General features: G+C 47.3%; 1 protein-coding gene across 35 annotated transcripts in view; it reads right to left on the bottom strand.

Moving 5' to 3' along the window:
• The window catches only part of WDR27 (WD repeat domain 27), a 182,151-nt gene that overhangs the window by 45,964 nt on the left and 114,963 nt on the right, over nt 1-21,224 (bottom strand). For 3 of the 35 annotated variants that reach the window (XR_014843004.1, XR_014843005.1, XR_014843003.1), the window contains exon 25: nt 14,750-15,392. The exons of the other annotated variants lie outside the window; for them this stretch is intronic. The gene's annotated coding sequence lies outside the window, so the exon portion shown is untranslated. The remainder of the gene's footprint in view (nt 1-14,749; nt 15,393-21,224) is intronic. 35 annotated transcript variants of the gene reach the window in all.

The raw sequence follows: 21,224 nt of genomic DNA, 5'->3' as shown, positions 1-21,224 counted from the left end.
TGGAGAGATCCTAAAAAACAATAACTTAAGAGCCAGATGGAGATGCTCGGCTCAGCAGCACCACGTCTAAGAGGACGGGGCGAGAATGGAGATCTCGAGCCTGAGAAGAGACACACCACTGCTGAACTGCCAGGCTCGGGCTCCTGCCTCATTCAAACACGACACATATTTGTGCCAGAACGAATCAGCCGTTGTTCGTCTTTGGCTGAAGGGAGCCAGAAGTCGCGGCTCTCGTGCCTCAGGAGAACAGAGCTGTAGATGAGCAGACAAGTCTAAGATCTTCTCACGAAAAACTCACTCTGCAGCCTTATCCACTAAAAGAAGGAACTGAGGAATGAGAACAGACTTTCGATTGTTCTTTAAAGCAGAATCTTGAGATTGTGTCCATGCTTTTCTTATCTAATTACTTCAAATATGACAGTGAGCAGAAAAGGAGAACTTTGCAATATGAGAATAGTTTGTTTGTAGCTAATTTAAATTACCTCTCTGAAGGGTACAGTATCATGTATTGCTTTTCATCTTTTTTAATCCATCATAAAACCCCCTTGTCCTATGATATTTCTGAACTTGGTTTGATAGCTAGAACAAAACCAAAAGGACGGCCCTCCAACTCTCTCTCCCTCTCGAATCTTGCACAAAGAAAAACCACCTTAGAGGCTCGTATGGAGTAAAAGTGATAAGAAGACCGAGGATGAAGCAACTGAAATGTCAGTCAACGGGGATGGATAGAGACCACGTGGTACATACATACAGTGGAATACGACTCGGCCGTAAAGAAAGACGCCAGAATGCCATTCGCAGCGATGTGGATGGACCTAGAGATTATTGCACCAAGTGAAGCCAGTCATAAAGAGGAAGACACATTCCCTGTGACATCCCCTGTACGTGCATTCTAACAAAACGATACAAATGACCATTGAGAGGGACAAATCAGGAGATTGGGAGGAGCAGACACACACGACTGTACATGAAATAACGAAACAGCGAGCAGCTACTGTATAGCGCAGGGAACTATAGTTAATATCTTGTAAAACAAACAAACAAAAAAGGATTTCTCCAGGATTGAGGCAGAAACAGCGCTTGGGCAGACCCAGGGAGGTGTGCAGCCTCGAGTAAGTTATCCGCGGTTTTCTCATCTGTCAAACGGGGTTAGGGCTGTAATTATGCCTCAGAACATGGGTGGATGTACACACACAGCGCATGTTAGCACAGACGCAGACTCACGTGTGTGACACACAAGGCACCTCACGGATGCACAGGCACCAGCAGCACTGCTTTCCCGCCAGTTTTAACTTGGCAGAAGCTGTTCCCGCAAAAGGCCCTGGTTCTGAGGCTTCAGGGACGTCAACGGCCGGCGCTTGAGGCTCCGGAACAGCACTCATCTCTCCGCCCGCGTCGCGTCTGCGTTCGCCTTCGCTTGGCACCTTATCTTCCAGGTGGGTCGTGCGGCTCCGGGGCTGGAGGTCATCTGGGAAACACGAGGCGCAGAGCCGCCGTCCAGGCGGACCCCACCTGGCTGTGAAGTCTGAGGGTCTGCACGGCCCGCCTCCTGGCTCCCCCGGGGGCTCCTCAGGCCGGTGTAGACCGGTGTTAATCCCTTCCTGTGAACAGCCTGTAAGGCTCCACCTCCACAGCGGAAGCCTGTGGTCTCTGCACACAGTGCTCTGCCCGACAGAGGCGGAGATTTTCCTGGTCTTTTGTCTTTTTAGGGCCGCACCTGTGGCACATGGAGGTTCCCAGGCTAGGGGTCTAATGGAGCTGCAGCTGCCGGTCTACACCACAGCCACAGCCACAGCCACGTGGGATCCGAGCTGCGTCTGCCACCTGCACGCCAGTTCACGGCAATGCCGGGTCCTTACCCCACGGAGCGAGGCCAGGGATCAAACCCACGTCCTCATGGATACTAGTCAGGTTTGTTCACCACTGAACCCCGATGGGAACTCCACTAAGTACGAAGATTTAGCTCGGATTAAAAGCTTAAACCTGGTTTACACTCGAGACTGTTCCTTTCACAGCCGTCACGGCAGAGGAGCGCTGGGGAGGGCGCCGCGGTCCCCCAGGCACAGCCTGGACGGTCACCGGCTTGGTTTGACACATTTTGGAAAAGACGGCCCGCGACGCAGCGGCACCCGCTCCACAGCAGGGGACCAGCCTCTCCTGCAGGCCGGGTGTCACCCGCCCGGGCCTCGCCCGCTCACCCCACGTCTTGGCCATCTGGACGTCGCAGGGACTCGCGGGCTACTGACCGGATCCCAGTCCTGATCACTGAACTGGATTTCCGGGATGGGCCTGGCACTCCGGTCTCTGAAATCTCTCCAGATGCTTCCACCGCGCAGCCAAGGCCGAGCTCTGCACAGATTTAAACTCTCTAATTTCATTACTTCTCAGACATTTCTGATCCAGGACAAATATTTCCACTTCGTTTCAGTTTGCCGAAGTCCAACATGTGGAAATGCTTTGTGGTCGGCCTCTGGCTTCTCCCGTGAGCTGTTCCAGGAACTCGGATCCGCAGGCTCCAGCCGAGCTCCGCGTCTCTGCCCTGTGTGCCGGCGGGGAGGCGGCCTGGGCCTGGTTCCGATTTGGATGGCGACACAGAGGGCTGCCCGGGGTGGACGCTCCCGGTGACTCAGTGCCGAGCCAGCAGCCCCGGGAAGGGCTCGTTCTGGAACAGTCCATCAGCACCACTTCCGAGATGAGCTGGAGGGCAGGGTCACCAGCCACCAGGGACTCCACGGGCCCCGTCCCCACGCAAGGGCCTGAGGCCAGGGATCGAACCCTCAACCTCATGGTTCCTGGTTGGATTTGTTAACCACTGCACCACAGCAGGATGCCAAAAATTACTTTTTTTTAGGTTTGTACTCTATATGTGAAGTGTGAAATTCCTAATTCCCAACCCCTTTTAAAGTTGCATTATTCAATGTCTAAATGAAACTTCTGCTAAAGATTGAGTTTTTAATTCATACTTTGAGGCAGTTCTTTTATTTCAAACATAGAAATTATATACAAAATATAACCAGAGAAAAACAAATTGGCATAGCCAGGCTGAAAACAAAATTTCCACGAGCAGTAATGAAACAGAAACAAGAGTTCCCTGGTGGCCTAGCAGTTAAGGAATCAGTGTTGTCACTGCTGTGGCCCGGGTGCAGTTCCTGGCCTGGGAACTTCCACATGCCACAGGCATGGCCAAAAAAAAAAAAAGACATGAAACAGAAACACGAGCTTCTGCCTTGAGCTCCCAGCTCCCGGCAGGAAGTGTTTCCGCAGTTGGGGGCCCAGGAACAGTGGGGGCTCCTCTGCCCCTGATCAGCGCTGACGGTCACAGTGGCCTGAGCTGCAGTTTGGACGGAAAAGGACACCCAGGCGCATCGAGGGGGACGTCCCTGCCCTGAAACGACCAGCACAGGGCCCTCGGTCACCCGCGGGAGGCCCCACCCCAGGGCTCTGCGCTCGGGACCCAGAGAATGTGGGAAACGCCGTCACAGAAACCCAGTCCCGGGAGAAGCAGCAAAGAAGCAGAAAGAGGAAGACTGAGCACCTTTTCAACAAAAACCGAATCCGTAAACCAAAATGATAAAACATTTAACTGAATGCTAAGACAGAAACTAAATAACAGTTGGAAAATAACTGCACGCCAGATAAATCTGAAATGAAAATCATGGTCTGAGGAGTAATTTAAAATAAATAAACCCATGGGACCTCATCAAACGGAAAAGCTTTTGCACAGCAAAGGACACCCAAAAGAAAACAAAAAGACAACTTTCAGAATGGGAGAAAATAGTTTCAAGTGATGCAACCGACAAGGGCTTAATCTCTAGAATATATAAACAACTTACACAACCCAACAGCAAAAAAGCCAATCAATCAATGGAAAAATGGGCAAAAGACCTGAATAGACTGTTCTCCAAAGAAGATATACAGATGGCCAGCAAACACATGAAAAAATGCTCAACATCGCTGATTATAAGAGAAATGCAAATCAAAACTACCATGAGATGCCACCTCACACCAGTCAGAATGGCCATCATTAATAAATCCACAAATAACAAGTGCTGGAGGGGCTGTGGAGAAAAGGGAACCCTCCTGCACTGCTGGTGGGAATGTAAACTGGTACAGCCACTATGGAGAACAGTTTGGAGAAACCTTAGAAATCTACCCATAGAACTTCCATATGACCCCACAATCCCACTCTTGGGCATCTATCCGGAGAAAACTCTGCTTAAAAGAGACACATGCACCCGCATGTTCATTGCAGCACTATTCACAATAGCCAGGACATGGAAACAACCCAAATGTCCATCAACAGATGATTGGATTTGGAAGATGTGGTATATAGACACAATGGAATACTACTCAGCCATTAAAAAGGATGACATAATGCCATTTGCAGCAACATGGATGGAACTAGAGAATCTCATACTGAGTGAAATGAGCCAGAAAGACAAAGACAAATACCATATGATATCACTTATAACTGGAATCTAATATCCAGCACAAATGAACATCTCCTCAGAAAAGAAAATCATGGACTTGGAGAAGAGACTTGTGGCTGCCTGATGGGAGGGGGAGGGAGTGGGAGGGATCGGGAGCTTGGGCTTTTCAGACACAACTTAGAATAGATTTACAAGGAGATCCTGCTGAGTAGCATTGAGAATTTTGTCTAGATACTCATGTTGCAACAGAAGAAAGGGTGGGGGAAAAACTGTAATTGTAATGTATACATGTAAGGATAACCTGACCCCCTTGCTGTACAGTGGGAAAAAAAAATACATATGCTGAAAATCCCCAAAGAGATGAATGGCCAATAGCCAAATTAGAAAAAACAGGAAATTACTTTCCGAATTGCAGAAAAATATAAGAAGGTGAAGGTGATAAAAACACATTGGAAATTGTAAGCGACAGTGGAAAAGGTCTCAGAAGGCCGCCTGCCGAGACAGAACGCGTTTTAAACCGTTCGGTGGAAGAGACTAGCAAGGGACCCTCCAAAACCCCGACTCGGGGATAAACCGATTCAAAGGCTTAGTTAAGTGCTGTGGATGACACTTTAAGAGTTTCAAAAGTATTTTTTTCCCCATAGTTGCAAAATGCTATTAAGGAAACAGCACGCGGTGATGAGATGTAGGCTATTGGTTCTTTTTTCAAACATATATCTAATAGAATCCGGGGGGAATAACACAGGCATTTTGGGGGCCCCACCATTTGAAGACGCAAAAGAGGGCAGATGCCTCATGAGCAGCATCAGACATCAGGATGCAATGAAATAGTATCTTCAGAGTGTTACGAATGAGATTATTATGAATATGCTCATCCTGTCAGTCTAGAAACGTACACCAAGCTGAACCAGCATCCAGGCACGAAGGCAAAACGAGGAATTTTCATAGATTCAGAGGCCAGTATCCCTTCCGACATCTCACGGCGGGGCCGATAATGTGAAAAGTCATATTTCAACACGAGAAGGTGACCTAGCGGAAGAAACGAGATACGAGAAAAAGCAGTGACAGAAACGGACGGACACTAGACAGTCACAAGCTCAGGACGCCACATCGGTCTGCCCAGGGCTCTGTCCAGTGGGAAACAGACCCTGGGTCATCTCAGACAGCCTCGTTAAAATGTGTAACTAGGTATATCAGTTACAACATTGGAGGAATACTTAAAACACAACAGAACTACAATCTGTAGTGTCCAACCAACCCTGGGAAAAAATATTCATAAATCAACCTTTCACAGGCAGAAAAGGAAACGAAAGAATCAAAGCACAGGACGAAAAGCAGCAAAATTCATTTGTAAAAGTAAATCTAAATATATCGGTCGCCCAAAATATTGTGAATGTGTAAATTCTCTGGTTAAAAGGCAGCAACTATAAAATTAAGAAATTCTACTACAAAGATCGAAAGTAAACAGATGAGAAAACTACACCACGTAAATACTAGCCCATATAAAGCCAGTGTGGTGCTGTTAATATGAAAGACAATTAATTTAACTCCATAAACATAAGTGGGGGATAAAAGGAATGAAAAGCAGTCACACAAAGCAAAACCCCCGGGAAGATAAACCCACCCACTGCACACGGAGCCTCCGGACGCCCACTGGGCTGGGAGGGAGCAAGCAGACAGCGACGCAGCATGAACCCAGAGGCGGGCTTCGGTCCCCCTGCTGAACACACACGTCCAAGGGCCAAGAGCATCCACCGTCACGTGTTCGAAGATCCGAGAAACACCGAGTTTCGTCAAGACATGACCTAAGAGGTATTAGGGAGAATCCTGTAACAACAGTCATACGATATGCACATATTCTTTCAGAAACACATGGGGATTTTATGAAAATTAATCAGGAAGCAGGTCACTCTCTCAGGACTAGGTCAATATCATACGAATCATAACCTTTGGAAATAATGAATGAGAAACCACATGTTGGGAGGTCCCATCGTGGCGCATCGGAAACAAAGCCAACTAGGAACCAAGAGGTTACAGGTTTGATCCCTGGCCTCGCTCAGTGGGTTAAGGATCCGGCGTTGCCGTGAGCTGTGGTGTAGGTCGCAGACGTGGCTTGGATCCGGCGTTGCTGTGGCTGTGACGCAGGCTGGCAGCTGTAGCTCCAATTAGACCCCTAGCCTGGGAACCTCGATATGCCATGGGTGTGACCCTAAAAAGACAAAAAGCCAAAAAAAAAAGAAAAGAAAGAAAAGGAAGTTCAAATTGTCACACTGGCCATGAACTTTGCCAGGACACACGGGTCAAAAGACACCTGTCAGGTGCTCCTCTGGCTGCGTCTGAACACAGGACTTCTCTGGTGAGTGAGGAGGTGGCCTGAAAATCTTGGGATGTCCTCTGCTAGCAGCTCCCAAGCCTTCAGATGAGAGCTGGAGTTCCAGCAAAGGGGTGCGGGAGGTCAAGGATAACCAGTGCGATGGGCCACTCACAACCACCACCAAGAAAACGGCGAGGGCTGTGCAGCCAGTGTAACCGGAACGAATAAGAAAAATCCAGATCGAGGGTGGGCACTAACGGGCCCAAAGACGGAGACCTCCCACAGGTGCTGACCCCCAGTCAGTCGGCCGATCCTCACCAACTTGATGACGGGTGACCGGTCCCCCCCGCCCCGAGCACTGTGAAACATTTCTGGGAAGAAATACGAGTGCGGGCATTTGGGAATGGCACCCTCTCTCTGGCTTCCAAGCGCTGTCCCCAGATGTCGCGGCTTGTCATCCCTCAGCTCATTACACGCTCTTTTTTTTTGGAGTCGAGATGAGAGTGTTTGACTGGGAAAAAATTGCAAGCAAACTTGTCAGCTACGTGTCTGGGGACTTTTCAGCGCATGTGGGCTGCTAACATTTTTAATTTCTGCTTAATTTCCTGGGCTTGCTCCGTGTTCCCACGACCACATGGAAGAAGCAACTGTCAGTTAAGCGCTTGCCACTCATACATCCTTTCTCCATTATTTTAAACCTGTATCGATCTGGCTCAACACCTACACAGGATTTCAGCCCAAAAGCCATAAAATTAAAAGCCCATCTAGTCTCGATTTTATCCCTGGTGTCATATGCTGGGCTCCTGTGCCTTTAAAGGGAAGCTTTGCTAATAAGTGGGACAAAATTCTGGTTTCAAGTGGTAATCTCAGGTTAAAACTGCAGGTGCTGAGGTATTGGCGGGACGCATCCTGATGTATAAAATCCATTTTGAGATGCATCAAAAATCAGATGGATTACTGAGCAGATAAGTTAATGTGATAAAGCAAATGCAGTAAAATGCTCATCACAGAATCTAAATAATGGGAACGCTGCCGACTGCAAAACTCCCTCAGCTTTGATGACTATCAGAACAGCTCCGAAAGAAGCTGGGAACACAGCAGACCTCTGCCTTCGAGGACGCCATCGTCTTGCCCCCTCTTAGCATCCTCTCAAGGCTTTGGTGAAAACCAATTATTTTAGGCTTAGGGTGTCTGCAAAAGAAATGAAAACTTTATCTTCTACTTTTTGTGTGATTTGCCGCAGATCCTTAGAGGAGACCTGTCAACAGAGGCAGTATTACTTGGCTGTCGTTTATCAGAGTAAGTGGCACACGGGGTTCCATGTGACAGTGACCAGGCCACGGCTGAGCAGATTTCCCTCTGGCAATGAACAGAGATTATACAAAAATGCACCAGCCTTAACTTTGCTACTTAAGTAGTGTACTCTTTAGACCCTGATAAGCTCCAATCAGGCAAAAATCGCTCGCTAATTGTCAGGATCTAGTTCTGTCCACGGGGCTGCTCCCAGGGAGCTAAGGCTGCTGCTCCGGGCGCCCTGTGAGAAGCTCTGTGCTCTGCGGCCTGTGGCCTCCCAAACACTCTGCCGAGTACGAACGCTAGCTAGTGCCTTCCAAGCTGGTAGCGGGGGAGACAAGGCTTCCAGCAGTTAGCTCCACAGTGCACGTTTGCACTTTGATGACACTTCCCTGTTTTCAGCGGAATTGCATTTCTCTGTAACTGTGCCGTATTTCAGCTGCGCTAAAAAGTGAAATACTCTAACTCTGGAGGTCGTACCTGGAGGCGGTCCAGGCACTAATTTCTCCAGGCTTTCCACTTTCGCCATGTTCCCCTCGGACGGAGCACGTCACGTAACTGCCAGGGAGTCGAGCATCAGACTCCGTGCCGCAGCCCGTGTGCCATCACGGTGCCCTGCCTTACACAACACCCACGGAGCAACCGCAAGCTTCATCTGTTCGCTTGAAGGAAGCGCTCGAAGGAAGCGCTCCCCGAACAAGAGGCAGAGGTCTTGTGGGTGCCGTTCCGAATAGAGAACAAAACTTCCCCAAAGGCCTGAATGATAACCTCTAAATCCTGCCTCCCTCGTAGCTGCTGTCTGGAACCCCAAAGTCATCAAGACACGGAGCAGGTCTGACTGAATGAGGGGAGAGACCGGTAGTGATTCCCCAAACTCCCAGAAACAACGGGGCGCAGGGAATTTACAAAAGCGGGCTCACAGGGAAGAATGCAGCCAGGCCAGGCGCGACCAGGTCAGGAGGCAGAGACGTGGCCACCGCAGGGAAGCTGTGGACCCCAGGCAGCAGCTTCAAGGAGCGCGCCCCTCACCCTCATCCTCCCGGGGCCCTTGCGCTGCTGGGCTGCACACAAGTGGGGTGAGGACCCGGGCTCTGCAGCCTGGGGGCCGAAGGAGAGCCAGCCGCTCCACGTGGACTGCTGCCACTCGGTTGCTCTGTTTTGGGTGGGCGTCTGGGCCTTAGCTTCGTGGTCTGAAAATGCGTCTTTATCACTCAGGGAGCCCCGTGGACGGTAAAAACAGTGTTAACTCTACATCCATTGCATCTCTACACGGGTTAGACTTCAAACAAAACTGCCTACACTTCAGGGCTATAAATAACATCAGATTAAACACCTTCTTAAGGCATTTAGAGTTTTTAAAAGAAAATTAAAATATTTTGAGTTCTCAAAAGCCACCGTTCTTTCCATTTCGAGTTCAAGTCTCCAATCTGTACTTTGGGGCTCTTTTTCCTTAACGGACTTGGTTAAGAATAAGACAAGCACAAATGCCAATTATGTCCCCAGAGCAGCATTTCCCTCCTCCCTGTCCTTGGTTGGACCCGATGGGAGGCGGCGGAGGGGGAGGGAGGCAGCAGTTTGCAGGAGGAGCCCGGCGTCTCTGCAGGCCCACGGTGGGGCTCCCCACCAGGTCGGCTGGCAGCTGGCCATATCTCTGACCCCTCTGCTGAGTGAAGGAGTGATGGCGCGTCACCAGGAGCCTGGGTGACAAGTCGAAGCTCTGGGAGCCGTTAGCCAGGGTGGGAACTGTACCCTCCCCACCCGCTCACTGCAGACTGCACCTGATCTCCCCGAGGCTTTGCTCCGTGAGTCAGCAAACCAGGCTCGGAGCCAGCCCTGCTCACAGCCCACTTCTGTCTGCCCAGCGAGCTAAGAGCCATGCTGACCTGTCCAAATGGTTGGGAAAATTAAGGAATATTTTGTGACCCATGAGAATGGCATGAAGTTCAAATTCCAGCATCTACAAATAAAGTCACATCCAGGTGCTCCCATACTGTCACTGGCTAGTTGCTGCTCCCGCGCGGAGGGGGTGGTGATGCCGGAGGCTGGATGTGGCTCCGAGGGCTGCACCACGGGCCACGGCCACACCCTACCCATGGGTGGCATCTCCAGCGACCTGCGCACTGCCGTGAGCCAGGACATTTTATCTCCAGAGCACATTCACCACCTTGTCAAAACCAGAAGAGAAAGTGGGCTCAGTGAGCCGGGTCTGGGATGCAGCGGCAGTGGATGGCTGTGTCACAGAACTGTTCCAGCATCACGCTTGTTCTGCTAATACCCTCTGAGCTGAGCTCAAAGGGTGTCTTGTCCACTGACAGGCCAGACCAGGGCTCATCAGGACTCGCAGACGACATGGCCAGAAAAAAGTAAGAAAGCTTAAAACAGGCTACCTCCACACAGCTCAACAAGGAGGGCTATGAACACACTGTGAGTTAATTAAATCACGCTGATTGCAGCAGCCACAGAAATGAGTGCCCAGCAATTAAGCTCAAGAAGACCGTTAGCCTTTTGGCTTGAAGATTTAAGAGTTGAGGACAGTGGCCTCAGTAGTTCATTAATAGCAAGGCAAATTATCGCAAGAGCTTCTCCACGACTCCTGATGCATTAACAAATGTTACTGGTAATATTTCCTCAAGCGTTGTTGATTTAAGAAGTCAGGAGCTCAGAGTGCTTGAAGAATTAGTCTCAGTCAGAGACGGAGCAACTACCACTGAGACTATTTTAAATCAATTGAGAAAACATGGATTTGATACAACCTGAAGTGGAATCCACTACGATGTGTTAAAATTGATGGTGGAGAAGGCTTGACAACTCTCTTGAGAATTCAAAGTGTGTAAAGCTGGGGCTCTTTGCAGAAGGCATTCTGACGGATCCTGTCCTTCTGAGCTGGGAGTGCATTGGTGACCTGCATTGCCCTGGGAGACCCGACCTTCCCCAGCCCTGTGAGGTTTGTCGGAAATACAAGCTGACTTGCTCACCACGTGGCAGCCCAGGAGCTCGGCACCAGTGAAGTTGAGCTCAAGGTGGAGACAAAGTTTTCTCAGTGAGAACTGCCTGCCTTCCATCATTTTTACCAAATGCTGGAACGACTGTGGAAGTGGCTTGATGCTGTTCTAATAAAGTCGCCCTGAAATTACCAGGCAAAACCATACTTATAATTCTGTGCTGAAGTCATCATTTGGATGACAACAAATGTTTGAATCACAAGTAATGGTGGCTTTGTGCACTTCCCATGTCGTCGGGGTCTCCATCCTACACACATTCGAAGCAGAAACAGTTCCCGAGCTCAGACAAGGCCCCCGGTTGCAGCGGTGCTTTACAGACCTCAACACAAGGGCAAAAGAAATGTCCACATTTCAAAATCCACCTGGCTGCCCGCTCGGAGCTGCCATCACACCTTCAGCTGAAGGTGCGTAACCTGCTACTTGGTGAGGCAGAGGCGGCAGACACCGAGGGTAAAATCCAGCGGTTTCCTCAAGGGTCTGCCAAGCACTGACTACACCCAGCTGAAATCAGTGCTTGTGGGTTGGTATCAGTGTTCGGTAATGCCTATCTGTGTGAAAAGACATTTTCAAAGATGAAATGTGTATAATCTCGTGACAGATAAGCATTAATAGATGAACATTTGCAGTTAATTTTGATGATAAGGTTTGTTAACTTTGAACTCCAATTAAACACAATATTACCATTCCCCCAAAACATGATTTCATCCTTTTCAGCTGTAGGTCTGTATTGCAAAAAAAAAAAAAAAAAAAAAAACAAAACCTGCACACAATCTTATAGTTACATTTTGAGAGTCGCTCATGAAAACATTATAGAGGTTTGTTTCCTGTCTTATGAAATAAGTACATACTAATATCCTCAGTTTTCCTCTTGGCCCACAAAGCTTAAAAGATTTTCTATCTGGCCCTTTACTAAAAGAAGGTTTTCCAACTTTTTCTCTAGATACCACTTCAGTCCCTCTTACAAGGTTTTCAGTTGTCATTCACAGAAAAATGGATGGTTGGACTGATGGACAGGGAGATGGATGCATGGATGGAAGGATGGATGGATGGAAGGATGGATGGGAGGATGGAAGGATGGATGGAAGGATGGATGGATGGATGGAAGGATGGATGGATGGAGGGATGGATGGATGGAAGGATGGATGGATGGATGGATGGAAGGATGGATGGATGGATGGATGGATGGATGGATGGATGGATGGAAGGATGGATGGATGGATGGATGGATGGATGGATGGAGGGATGGATGGATGGAAGGATGGATGGAAGGATGGATGGATGGATGGAAGGATGGATGGATGGAGGGATGGATGGATGGAAGGATGGATGGAAGGATGGAAGGACGGATGGATGCATGGATGGAAGGATGGATGGATGGATGGAAGGTTGGATGGATGGATGGATGGATAGATGGAAGGATGGATGGAAGGATGGATGGAAGGATGGAAGGACGGATGGATGCATGGATGGAAGGATGGATGGATGGATGGAAGGTTGGAAGGATGGATGGATGGATGGAAGGATGGATGGATGGATAGATGGATGGATGGATGGATGGATGGATGGATGGATAGATGGACGGATGCATGGATGGACGCATGGATGGACGGATGTATGGATGGATGCATGGATGGACACATGGATGGATGCATGGACGCATGGATGCATGGATGGATGGATCACTTCCTGTTTTGTGTACTACTCTCCTGAAAGGAAGGTGGAGTCATCATAAAATGCCAGGGCCTGGAAAAGCAGGGCCCCGGTTCAGGGCCTTTACCACACTCATCTGCCTACAGGTGGCAGTTTACATTGTTGCAAACAAAGGACTTCAGATGACAGCGAAAATAGCTCTACTGACTATATGCAAAATTCTAAAGAGAGAAGCAGGACCGAAGGGACAGGCAGCTACAAACTGCCCTCCCCAAGGCAGTACCCTGTGGCTTTGTCACCTTAGAATGTCTCCTCAGAAGTGCAAAAGCTTTATCCTGAACGTGCCTGAAGACGCAGTCCGCTGCTGCTGACCCGCCGGGACAGCCAAGTCTTCTTTACGTCTTTGGTGACGCGGTACTTGGACTTGGATTTTACAAAATGCTGTTTCGGCCTTAGACATAATTGGAGTACGCTGCTAAATAAAACGGAAGTACGATGCTTTTGAAGGAGTTCTTCACCCCCACTCAGCAGCGGCTCAGAAGAAGGTACCACACCCGCAGGTCCCCCCGGGGACCCAGTGTGTCTCCTGGTCTCCAAGGTCCGTGAGGACCCGCGGAGCCATCCGCACGTGGCCTGGTACCAACGGCCTGAGCGTCCCAGGGTGAGTTCCGAGACAGCTTTAAGCAAAAGCCATTTCTTCACAATATATTATTGTTAACAAGGCGCGTCATGCTGTTGCTTCAGTCTTTAAAAATTATGAAATTCCCCAACACTGAGTCCTCTACCCTGCTTGCTGCTTGTTTTCCCTCGGGGCAGGGAAAGATCAAACACCAAGTTTCAGTCATTAGCAGTTCACACCCAATTTTCAATTGGCTTAAAAAAAAAGAAAAACAAGGCAAACCAGGGAAGCTTTCACTATAAACAAATTACGCTCTCTTCCTATAGCTAAGAATTCGAAATAAATCAGGAAGCGAGGGTCAGGCAAGCACATGGTGGGGCCTCTCAGTGGCTCCGGGCCACGGGGCCTGTGGGGGATTTTCCCCATGGCTTTGGCTTCTGGGTCACGCGGTTAATTAATTGTGTAGTCTGTTTTAATGTACCAACAGCAGAGAGTCAAAAAGTCAAACATTTCAAAACCCACTCATCATGTGACCTCTTAGACGACCAGAAAGTTCAGTTTTAAAATCTAACAAATCTACAAAGTCGCCGTCCACACATCACAGGCCCCAAAAGGACCTTCAGATTGTATTCCTCCACTTCGCTGCTTTACTCGAGAAGAAACCAAAATTAGCAACAAGGCAAGGAAATGCGTCATGACAGATACAGTAAGAGACCAGACTACACGCGAGACGGGTTTTAATTACGTCCTTTAAAACGCGTCTGGAAGCTGCACACGTGAATGCTGCATCGCCAGACGCAAGAGCACCCTTTGTCTATGTTTGCTTTTTAACACATGGGCTGTAATGGCTTGAACCACCTTCGATAGCATAGTAACGGAAGGTCACGTTCAGTGCTGCAAGGGAAAGTGTGGGAAAATTAGTTCCTGCCTCGCAGGCCTGATGCGGTCTCTTCTTAAGACTTCTGTTAAGAGACAGGAAGGAGACGATGTGAAAAACGAAAAACCACTAATGCCTAAAGAAGGGTAAAATCACAACCAACGCTAAGAAATGGAGATAGACTAAGAAAACACACCTTTAAGAAATAATATGTAAAACACACACACACACACACACACACACACACACACACACACACACACAAAGGTGTTCCAATTATTTATATATGGCTGCATTATGAGCTGCCTGAAAACGGAGTCATTTAAAATAATAACCATTTTCTTGGCGTTGTCACCGTGGCACAGAGGGTTAAGGATCTGACTGCAGCGGCTCGGGTCACTGCAGAGGTGCGGCTTGATCCCCGGCCCCGCGCGGTGGCTTAAGGATCCAGCCCTGCTGCAGCTGCTGCATACACCGCCCTTGCAGCTCGGATTCAACCCCTGCCCGCGAACTTCCACAGGCCGTGGGTTGGCCATTGAAGATCAGCAAGAACCATTTCCTTACATTTCATGGTTTGTGGGTCAAGAGCCAGGCAAGTCCAGCCGGGGACTCTGTTCCACGTCGCACGGATGGCCGTCACCTGCTGGGCTCAGCTGGGCTGCTGCAGGGGCACCTCCGCAAGCCTCCGGCACAGCGGCCTCACGGGGTGTCTCGGTGCCCAAGGGCAAAGAGTCCAGCCAACAAAGTGGAAGCCGCGTGAGCTTCGCTGGCTCGGCCTTGGAACGCAGACGGCTCCTTCGGTCCCGCTGAAGCGTCAGGACGGTCATCAGGACACACAGATTCGTGAGGAAGAGGCCTGGGCACTCGTGTCTCGACGAGAGAAGCATCCGGTACTTTACAGCCACGTCTTAACATTTTAGATTCAGAGCCCACTGTTCACTGCCTGCGTGGAATCTGTCCACCTTGACGCGTTCAGACAACAACTTCCCGATAATGATGAGGCCTGCGGCGGAGGGTCCGGGAACGGGACTGTGAACGAACATGGCACTTCCGTCAGTGCGCTGCTCACAGGCGAGCTTCTAGAGGAATCCAACAGCACATGCGCTGGAAACTGTGGTCGGTCGTTCACTGGTTCCGCGTTGCCGTGAGCTGCGGTGTGGAGCAGGCGCTCCCGACTATGCATCAAGCGTGTGCCGCCTGCCAGGTCCTGCACTAGGAGATACAGACGCCGCAGTCAGAAGCGGGGCCCTCCCCTGTGCGCCCCGCTCCGAGACCGAAGGACCAAGAGCGCAGGGAGGAAGCAGGAGGCGTCGGGCCAGCAGAGCCCCTCCCCACAGCGCCTGCGCCGGGGGCTTCCAGCCGTTACCCTGAGCCACTGGACACATCATGCCTGCAGACGTTACGGTCAGCTGGCAATCTACACAGTTCAATGACTGACAAATTCCAGGTCTAGACTCACTTTACTTCAGGTTGCATAAAGAAAGAAAGCACTAAAAGCAAGGCCGCCACCAGGAAAACGCAACAAGACGCCTACGAGCAGAGACACACCCACGCACGCACCCAATGATGAACATAAACGTCTAAATCAAAATACACCATGGAGATCCAGCCCTCGGCATATATTTCCTACTGAAGCAGAGCTGACTTACAATGCTGTGCTAGTTTCAGGTGTACAGCAAAGCAAATCCCTCAGTATATTAAAAGCATAGCACATTAAGAAAAGTTGGATTATTCTAAGAAGAAAGGGTAGTTTAAAAAAACAAACAGAAGAGTTCCTGTCGTGGCGCAGTGGTTACCGAATCCGACTAGGAACCGTGAGGTTGTGGGTTCAGTCCCTGCCCTTGCTCAGTGGGTTGATGATCCGGCCTTGCCGTGAGCTGTGGTGTGGGTCGCAGACGCGGCTCGGATCCCATGTTGCTGTGGCTCTGGCGTAGGCCGGTGGCTACGGCTCCGATTCGACCCCTAGCCTGGGAACCTCCATATGCCGCAGGAGCGGCCCAAGAAATGGCAAAAAGACAAAAAAACAAAAGCAAGAGTAATGAATATATTTTCGGAGAAATGATACAGAATCTGTTGGTACAATGCGCAATAGTAAATCACTGAATTGTACACATTTGCTTTATATATGTTTTCAATATATTACATTTAGCGATTAGAAGAAAAAAGGACAAAGGACAGTGAGAGTACCTAGATCTCTTAGTAAAACAAGCTCGTACTTAAGAACGCTGGGAAAAAATTCAAGCCAACACTGAAAAGCATGCTTACCTTTGATGCTCTGTAGCCATTTCTGCTAAACTCACTGACACCATATCTACAGCTACGGAAACTTCTCTGTTGTTAAAACCTACCATTTTATAATTTAAAAAACTACATCCACAGGCCAGAATTAAACAAGGATGCTTTGCTGCCACCCTACTGATATAATACCCATTGTAAATATCATCTAATAAAACATTGGAATAAAATAAGGAGCATAATTTGGAAATAAGGTGTCAAAGTTCTCACTATTTGCATAAGAGTAGTTACTTTAAAACCTTAGAGGTGCCATGTGAATAAAAATATTCAATAAAAGAATTATCTGCAAATTGACAATTTCTTTTCATACCAACAACATATTCTTAGGAAATACAATAAAAGAATAGACTTCATGGTCTATTTCAGTATTACAAAATAAATATAAATATGCATACATATTTATTATATACTTATCTCTTATAAATATTTTAAATAAATACGATAGAAGTAAAACAGGAGGGATGAACTTACAATGTGTGAAAGAACCCTATACTTTTAGAGAACTTACAAAGAGACACATAAAATAACACTAGGAAGCAGAGAAGCATATAATGTTCCTGAATGAAATAGTCAAAATTATAAAGATCTCAATTCCCTGAAAATTGATCTATGAATTAAATGTAATCCAAGTCTAAACCTCAGTGTGCATAAATAACTCTGACATTCAGCTAAAGCAATAAATCACAAGAGTAGCTCCGAGGAAAAGAAAAGAAAAATAAGAAATTCCAACTTCTGCCCCTCCATAAAAGCGATGAAAAAAACTGGCATCAACTGTCAGAATTAGCTTTTTCTCAGAAGTCTGAAAATTAAATAAGGGGTTGCAGGAACCCTGAGCGCATTTACTCAACAAAAGAGCTGAGTCTCAGTAAGAACCACAAGATGTTTGCTGTCTGACTTACTCGAGTTCCATTCCCAACTCCTTTGCTTAGAGGCAGCCATGAAAATAATTAACTGCATGTTCTATATTTGTTGGAGCAGGAAAGAAGGCCTCATTTACAAGAATTTTAATCATTTATTTTCACCTATCTGCTGTCCCCCTGGAAGAGTGGATCAAAAGCCTTGCCTCTGTTTCACCTGACCCAGGACTGGCCCAGTGCTAAAGCATTGGTCTGAAATGGCTACAGGCAAGTGCCTGAGTTACTGCTTCCTGAATGACAGGTAACATCTGGGGCCAACCGCACACCGTCCAAAGCCCTGGAAGGAAGGCAAGAGAGTGAGATGTTCAGAAGCACCTGAGCAGCTCTGCCACCTTCCCGGGACTCTAGAAGTCCACATGCACACCTGGGGCTGAGCACGTGCTCAAGAAAGGTCTGAAAAGGACCTCAGTTCTCACCTATGGCTGACCTTGAAGCTCTTGAAGGAGTGTAGGACTTGTAAGACAGACTGCTACACTGCCGTGCTTCGTGTTGAAGACGTGTGTACACACACACACACACACAGAGCTCGGGTTCAAAGATGGGAAATCATTTGGCTCCAGACATTTAAGGAGAGCTCTACCAACAATTCGTTGACAACTAAGTTAACTGGATGGAGACCTCAGCAGTCATAAGTGACAAATGATAGATACAGAAGTTACCGAATTCCTTAAGAAAGTCAGTAAAAGACAATAAAAAATCTGCAATAAGCAGCAATAAAAAAAAATTATCCTGGGAAGGTGAGAGAATCTGGTTTCTAGGGGGACAGCTTTATAATGTTCATATAACTAGTTTTCAGCATCAAAGAAATTATGATTCATACAAGGAAACAAGAAAGTATTACACCATACACAGGAAAGGAGACAAACAACAGAAGCTGGCCCTGAGGAAGCCCAAACATGGGACTCTCTAGACAAAGACTTCACTTTGCCACAGCAAAGTCAGATGTGAGCTGGGTCTGCCACCTACACCACAGCTCACAGCAACTGGATCCTTAACCCACTGAGCAAGGCTGGATCCTTAACCCACCTGAGTCCTCGTGGATGCTAGTTAGAGTCGTTTCTGCTGAGCAACAACAGGAACTCCTAGACAATTTTACATAAGCTACTTTAAATATGTTCAAGAAGCCAAAGAAAATCATGCCTAAAAACTAAAGGAAAGTTTGAGAATGATGTACAGAGAATATCAATAAAGAAGATCGATAAAAAGAAGATCAATAAAGAGTGAAAAATTGCAAATATTAGGAACCAAACAGAAATTCTGATGTTGAAAATTACAACAACTGATATGAAAAATTCACCAGAGGGACCCAACAGCAACTCAAATAGGCAGAAGAATCAGTGGGCTTTATGACAGGTCAACTGAGTATCCATTTGAAGACTGGAAAGAAAAAGAATGAAGAAAAAGGATCAGAGCCTCAGAAGCCTGTGGGACACCATCAAATGTATCAACATATGCATAATGGGAGCCCCAGAGGGAGAGTAGAAGCAGCAGAAAGAGTATTTCCAGAAATATTGTCTGAAAAATTCCCAAATTTGATGATAACCATTAATCTACATATTCAAGAAACTCAACAAACTCCAAGTAGAATAAACTTACAGATTCACACCTAGATACATCACCATGAAATTATCCAAAGGAAAAAAACAAGGTGAGAATCTTGAAAGCAGCAAGACAGAAGCAATCCGTCATGTAGACCAACCTCTGAAACCATGGATTCCAAGACAGGAGGATGCCATTTTCAAAGTACTGAAAGCAAAAAAATATCTCAACCATTCTAGATACCAAGAAAAAAACTATCCTTCAAAAACTGAGGAATTAAGACACCTTCAGACAAAAACTGACAGGGTCTGCTGCACAGACCTACCTACAACAAGTGCTGAAGGGAGCCCTTCAGACCGGCTAGAGACACCAGATGACAACTCCAATCCACATGAAGAAATAAAGGACACGAGGAAAGGTCACTAAACAGGTGAATAGAAAAGTGTCTGTGTATAAGTCCTTTTATTTTTAATCTGATATAAGATGGATACATAAAGCAATCATTTTAAATAACACAAATTGTGGCTCAAAGATATTAAATAGTAAATAACTTGCTTAAGCCTCGATTTGAACTTAAGTCTTTTGGCTTCACAGCCAATACTCTTACTTGGTTAGAGAACTCCCCCTACTTTTGGATATATTTCAAGTTTTACATAATAAAATTATTTTGAAAGAATAACTAAGTAAACCCTTTTTGAAGGAGCCGGAGGAGTAGTTATTATAAAGGTACATAAGCAAAATTGGTGGACTGTGCTGGAATGGAAAATAATGTTAAGACGCAGACCCAAGAATATGACATGAAGGAAATGGGATTTCAAACTAGTAAGGAAAAAACAAGCAGTACTTGGGGTGCCTAGATAATTCTTTGGAAGAAAAATAAATGGATGATGGCCTTACCTAATAACCATGCATACAAATATAATCCACCAGGATTACATTTTAAATAAAATTTAAAATATATAAGAACAAATCATGTAAATATGAAACAAAATCAGGAAAATATCAATGAATATGTCGAGCTTAGGGGGCAGTTCTCCTAAGTCTAATGGTAAAAACAGATCTTGGATTTTCTTTTTTTTAAATATCATGACTTGAGAAAAATTATTGCTAACATATGGAAAGAGGTTAATAGCTAAAAGGGAAAAAGATATTTCAATGGAAAAAATAATTTAAAGGGTGAATAAATAACAAAAGAATGAAATCTATGCCCAAGATCCCAAGCACAGTTCCTTTCTGAGTCTTTTCTGCTCTGGGGAGCCGCCTTCCGGAGCTGGGGAGGAAAAAACGAGGGGCCCCGTTGCAAGAATGGGGCTGTAAGATACCTGCTCCTGGGCCCTTGTGTTTGGGCACAGGCCTGGGAGCTGTGTTAACAATATTTTTAAAATCATTTTTATGGTTTGATGCAGAGTTTCTCCGTTAGCGGATATATAAGTTGACCCTAACTTTTTGGAGACAATCTGGCAATATTTATCCAAAGCTGTTCAAAGTGAGGACCCTGACTCAGTAATGACACCTCGAGAAATTACTCTAGAGCAATGATCACACGCGCATAAACACGCCCCTCGAGGATGCTCGCAAGGGCCCTGCGTCAGCAGCCACCTGAATACACATCAGCAGGACCCCCTGGGGAGGGACGGCGCCCCCGCCCGTCAGGACTGGAGGCGGGCGGCACGGCGCGATCACGAGACGGACAGCCGGACAGCGTTCACAGCAGGGGCTCGTCTGCTCCGAGTGTGTGCACGTGTGGGTGTGTATACGCACACACTCCCACACACACGTTCAGGGAATACCCGACCGCTTAAACATCCACACGCCAACACGGGCTACTTCCGGGCGTGGGCAGCTATTATCTAAGAGCTGTTGGGATTTTTTCCCTTTTTTTGTTTGCTTTGTTTTATTCGTGCGTATTTTCTATTTTCAAAGTAATACATAATACTTCTTTAAAAGCTGGAATGCATCAGAAATTATATCATCGCTGAAGTAAAAAAAATTCCACCAACATATGATTTTGGGGATCTGCATCTTAAATTTCCCATAAAATGACCACATGTTCTACAAATGCTAAGAATAGAGGTTTTACTTATCACCGGCAAACCACACTCATTAAATCAGAGCAATGATCCACTCTTTAATTCAACTCGGGCTTGTCCTTCAGTGAGTAAATCAAAGCCCCTTTCAAGGACCGTGGCCTCGAAACCTCAGGGCCACCACCGCCAGCAGGCACGCAGCAGAGTCCGTGGGCCTCGTGGGGAAAATGCACCTTTTCCCTTGGAATGACGGAGCCTTTC

Source organism: Sus scrofa, chromosome 1 (assembly GCF_054392235.1).
Source record: "Sus scrofa isolate SSC_HxYL_T2T_F1_AM1 chromosome 1, Sscrofa_HxYL_maternal_Yorkshire_Landrace_v2.0, whole genome shotgun sequence".
Classification (NCBI taxonomy): Eukaryota; Metazoa; Chordata; class Mammalia; order Artiodactyla; family Suidae; genus Sus; species Sus scrofa.
Note: the sequence above shows the minus strand (reverse complement) of the source record. Positions and strands in the feature narration are given on the sequence as shown.